The following is a 6,041-nucleotide window of genomic DNA, read 5'->3' as shown; positions in this document are numbered from 1 at the left end:
TTCTGATTCCTGCACATAATTTCGAACAGCTCAGAGCATTTTGACCAACAATATATGTAGGACTCAGAAAGTTGCTTCTCAGCTGAAACAAAAAAAACCAGCAGATTTTCCTTCCCCAAAAATATAAAAGCATGATGACAATCAGTGGTCATGTCATATTGTGTAGGTTGGAAAGAGATGATAGAAAAGCAACAATAGAGAAGTCAAGTGAGAAATCTTCAGACAAAAAAGAGCATGTAATTGTCTTATAAAAAGTTGATTCATGCTTGCTTGGGGGTTTAAAAACAAATATCTTTAATAACAGGACAAAAGTTTTCAGGTATTTAACGTAATTCATAATTTTTCTACTGTTTGCGGTGCATTGTGTAATGCCCTCCATTGATGACACGTCCACGATTACAATGAAAAACTGTATGAAACGCAAGCAGATTGCAATTTAAAATCGCTCTATTACTGTTCTTGTAGTCTTAAAGTGCAGTTATTAATGATGCATCTGAACAGTGAGTGAAACTATAAATGATGGGGCATTCTAAACTGCTTATTATTCAATATATATCAAATATATATATATATATATTATAATATTTCTGTTCATGTTTTGTTTAGTTTTGTTAAAAATGGGCAGGGTTCTGCTGCAAAAACCCAACTTATTACTGCACCTCAATTTAGAATGTAGCGTTATTTTTTATCAAAATGCAGTGGTAGTTGTGGGGTTGTTTTTCTGTAAGCGGTCCACTGTCAAATCTAAAAGCATCACACTTACGCAGTCCTGACGATGTAGATTAGCGCTAAACTCTTAATAACTAGTATGTGAAGATCTATTTTGTTTTTTTTCCCTTTCACTTTGTTCACCTTGTTTTAATGTTAAAGAGAAATCCCTGAGCTTTCAGGGGTTGTATGTGACAGTTTACAGTATCAAACAGCACTAACAACACATGAGATCACATCTTCAGTTTCTGAATACAGATGAACAAGTTTTTTTTTGGCACTAGTTTAGCACTGTGAAGTGAGGACACCCTTATGATGTTAGATGATGTCTAAAATTGGCACATTTCTTTTCTTTGCTGGCGTAAATCTTACAGAATCTTCTGCATCCATGGGCCTATAGAGAAGGCGCACTCAAGACATCCACCAGTCGAGCATGTAATTTCTATTTAAGCACTCTGCTTACTTAAATATAATTTAAAAAATTTAGTCATGTGGCTTTTCTAGACTTTAAAAAAGTTATCAGACCGAATGGATCAAATTCTGGTAGTAAAATGATTCAATTTACAGTTTCGCGAGGTTGTGACTCCGAACGATGTATCCACTGATTTATGGATGTCTGTTTCCCGAAGTAAGTCTATGGGAGACTTACTACTAAGTCTTTTAGGGCGCCATGGTAACACATGACTGACCTGGAAGTTTAAATTCAACAGTTTGGGCACAATGACGAATTCTAATTGTTATAATTATACATTTAAGAGTAAGTGACAGACAAAAAATGATACAAAAAATATATGTATATATATAAATATATATATGTATATTTTCAGCCCTTTTTTTGGCAGGTCATTTTCTTGTTTTCGTTTTTTTACTTTTCTATTTTTGCTTATTTTCAGGCATTGTTCTTGTCATTTTTGGCAAACTTGTCACTCATTTTTGGGCTATGTCTTGTTAAGTTGCTCATTGTCTTCTGTGTTTTTGGAAGACATAAGGCCAATTTGCTCAGGTTTCAAAGGGTTAAAGAGACTGATATTAAGGATGTCTCTAACTATATGGAGGTGGATAAATCTCTGGAGTTTAATTCAATGAATTATTGAATTCATGAATTGACATCAAGTAACAAGTAAAAGCACACACACACACACACACACACACACTCAAGGTCCCTTTACTAGCTTTTTCTATACCTTTCATGGTCTTCTTCATCATATGGAGTATGTCAGATGGTCAGATGGTCCAAGTGACACCTCAGCTGTCATCATGTGACCTGGAGCTTCACAGTTTGTTGTACTGGACTAAGTAAACTCTCCACTGAGGATAACAGTGAGAAGCAGCTGAAAGTCGACCTTAAGGTTGTTTTTTTGTTTTGTTTTGTTTTTTGCTGGTAAATTCCTCTTAATTTGCTATGTGTTGGGACCCACTGAGACACATATCTCTTTCAAGCAATGAGTCCAAAGCAAAGACATGTAAACACAAATAAATTAAACCTTCAGCTACACTTTTGCTTTTCCTTCTCCATGTTTCTTGCTTTACAGCTCCATAGTGTGTCCTCTCATTCACATTCAATCAATCCCTGCTCAGCCCGGCAGTTGGGGAAAAAATAATAAACCCTGAAATAATAGCTTAAACTGAAGTATTACTTTAATACTTCAATAGAAATAACCTGGTTCCAACATTTTGAAAGGAGCAGGCTGAGTTGCCTGAGGCTACGCTGTAATGTGTGAGTGAAAGTATATGGGCTGTCACTTCAGATTAGAGAACAGCCTCAGTGTGCCTTTGACGGAGAGGCAACGGGGGTAATAGAAGGTGGAAGGAATTACAGTTCATAAAAATCACATATGAATGGACACAGCCCACAATGAAAGATGTCATTTTCAGGACACGCTTGTTTTACACCAATTGGGCCTCAATTACATTGTGTGTGTGCGTGTGTGTGTGTGTGTGTGTGTGTGTGTGCGATGCAGAGGATTTGTGTTTAACATCTACATAAGGGTGTATGCTATTTCCACTGCAAATTCATCTACAATAAACTTTTACAAATAATTGGCTTGTATGGCTCTGTCTTTTGAGCAGTTTTAAGATTCCAGTCACCAAATATTTCACATGCCACTTGAAAACAGTTAGTGAACCTTTCTGTTAAAAAATATTGTTTTTATTATTATTATTATTATTATTATTATTATTATTATTATTAATAATAATAATAATAATAATAATAATAATAATGATAACACCAGCATCATTGTTAGCATTACAGAGAACTAATTTAAAGGATCTGGAATTTGTTAACTCAGTCTACGATGACAAACAATAAGACTTCAGTATCATCTTTTAATTATACATATCTTCATCTGCAGAAATATACGGCATCAGAAATAAACATAGTGCTCCTACCTTTTGCGGTAATGAAGCTGGTGAATATATACTACCAAAACCAAAGAAAAATCAACTTTCCCTTTCATTTTGGTGATCTTCCTTGTCTTTTTAAGTCCCTTCTTCTATGTGCTCTGGGATTGCCATCATGATGATTTACATATAAAGTCAAAAAGATCAGTCAGCATCATCCTGGGTCCGAACCAAATCAAAATGACCGCAAGGTCAGCAGACCATTTAGCGAGAGCAAGAAACCAAATTGCCCGAAAAATGCTCGACATGAAATGTTCCCCCTGACCTAAAAAATGTATCTAAAAAATAATAAAAAATAAAAGAGGGCGAGAGAGTAAATCATTAAAGATACTGGGAAAAAATATCAAGAAAACTTCATATATATTCTAAATTAGGTTACAGGGGAAAATATTAATTTAAATATCTTATTTTTATTTTTATCACTTTTTCATGCCATTTCCTAATTTCTTTTTGCTTCTTTCTTGCTAATTTCAGGTGAAATTCTTACAACATTTCTCAGCTCTTCTCAGACAGATTCCACAGTGTCTTTGTTTGTTTTTCAAACAAACAAACAAAATTAGATAAGTAAGAAAGAAAAATACCTCTACATATCTCTCTTTTAAAAATGTAAAATCTTGAACGGCATATTGCACTGTAGTAAAAGGTTGTGGTGAGTTTCCCCCTATAGTGCATTGTATTGGTACTCTTATTACTTAGCCTAAAATAAAATAAGATAAGATAAGATAAGATAAGATAAGATAAGATAAGATAAGATAAGATAAGATAAGATAAGATAAGATAAGATAAGATAAGATAAGATAAGATAAGATAAGATAAGATAAGATAAGATGAAATGAATAGTCTTTTGGTTCAAACATGTTGTTGCCACTTTCCTGTTACAGCATTCCACTGTGGATCAGGTGGAAACAGATCGACCTACAGAAGCATTGACCTTTCATCCTTTCGTAGTTAATGTTTACAGGGTTAATGATCATTTACAATAAATGAGAACATATCTCTACTTCCTTATGGCTTCTTGTGCTGGCTTCAGATATGACCGTAATCTACATGAGAAATACATCCTCCTCCACAATTTTATACAATAATTTTATTTCATAACATAGAGTTGCTGTTTTCAGGCAAACATTGTACAGTACATACACATCACAGTGTACTTTCTTCTCTTCCAAGTGTCAGTGAAATTTTAAAAAATAATGACAGGTTGAAGCAAGACACTAATTCAAGTTTTAGTATGTTTTCATGGTTGTGTTAAAAGTGAAAATATAAATAATGGAAAAAGGTCTGGTGTACAGAGAACAGAGAAAGCTGCTTAGGCAGATTAGGCAGATTTTTGGGGTGCAGTCAAAACATACAAAATATAAATAAATAAATAATAGTGTAAGTAGTGTGAATTATTGACAGATTTTTCTTTAATTATTGTTTATCACTATATGGTGAATATTATTATATTCATTATATTATTATAAAAAGAATAAAGGAAAACAAGGGATTAAAAAAAATAAAATAAAAAAATAAATGTTTCCAGGTATCTCCCTCACAGGGAACAGACTAACCTGCTACACCTCAATAAACACATTGCAAACAACCGTGAATACATAGTCTACCTGAACTTTTAAAGACAGACCTCATAACACAACAGGACAAAATACATTGGTCCTGTCCCACAGCCATGTTATTGTTCTACTGGAATTCTACTGTTCTACTGAATCCAAACTGGATTAAAGTACACATTTCCATGAAACCCACTGATGAGATGTTAAAGTATTTTTCAAGGAGACAGACAGTCATGCTCTGCCCCACAAAACATGTTACCTGAGCACACTTCCTTATTCTGGGCTGGTTAAATCACAATTGTTCAGATTCCAGGATGTTTTCTACAGGGAAATTTCAAAAGGCCACTAAAGTGTTGTTTTCAATTTAGACCACTAGAGGACACTGTCGGTCTCTCCCGTAGCCTGTGATCTCTCCTTATAAATTGCTTAAACCTTTCTGTCAGTGTCTCCTATCGGTTATTTTTATTTATTTTTTTTTAGAAGTAGGCTACATACTCTTTGTCAACACTGAAAGTTATCGGAGTGATTAAAAACAGTTTTAATAATTTGACAAACGGAACTGAGCTGCCCCAGGGCCACAGAATCCCTAAGAACTATTGCTTTCATGACACATTAATAACTGCATTACAAAATATTATGGAAAAACATGAAATTCCCTTGAAAAGTAGTAAAAAGAAAAAAAATCAAGTAAAATGAAAATAATATGCCAACTTTTTACCTGGTTGCCACCTCCTGGCACACGAACCGGCCTAAATTAGCAAAATGATGCAGCCTTTTTTTTTTTTATCACAGACTATAGTCTTGAGGATGGGGGAACAAAAAGCTCTACCTTATTCTCTGCAATATTCCATTTATTTTATGTACTAAACTCAAGTACAAGTAAGACATAAACTCTATTACAGCAAAAAAAAAAAAAAACATAAAAACCTAATCTAATGAGCACACATACCCCATACCTTTAAAAGAGTTGAATTAAGCTATTTCTCATCCAACTCTGCTGAATTGAAAGGGACTTGGCAGCATGCTCTAGTACGAACACTTTGCTCCTGCAGCCATAATCACATCAAATGCAATGCCATTTCAGTGTAACCAGATAGTCCTATGAATCTTCATATATATATTTATAGATATCTAGATAGATAGATAGAAATATAGAGACTATTTTAGGGCCACATTGAGGGAAATTATTTTATTTTATTTTTTTCAGACTTTAAGACATAATATTATGAGAAAACAAGAAGAAAACTTCCCATAGTGGCTGAACAAAGCTAACTCACCGGTCATAATCTTTGAAATTTGTGTTCATAATTTTGGGGGTATAAGCCTTGAGCAGTATTTCTCCGTTTAACTTTGTCTGTAAACGGTCACTTCATTTAC

This window comes from Plectropomus leopardus, chromosome 1, assembly GCF_026936395.1.
Source record: "Plectropomus leopardus strain MGB_pleo_1.0 chromosome 1, ASM2693639v1, whole genome shotgun sequence".
NCBI classification, from domain to species: domain Eukaryota; kingdom Metazoa; phylum Chordata; class Actinopteri; order Perciformes; family Serranidae; genus Plectropomus; species Plectropomus leopardus.
This window is presented reverse-complemented; position numbering follows the sequence as displayed.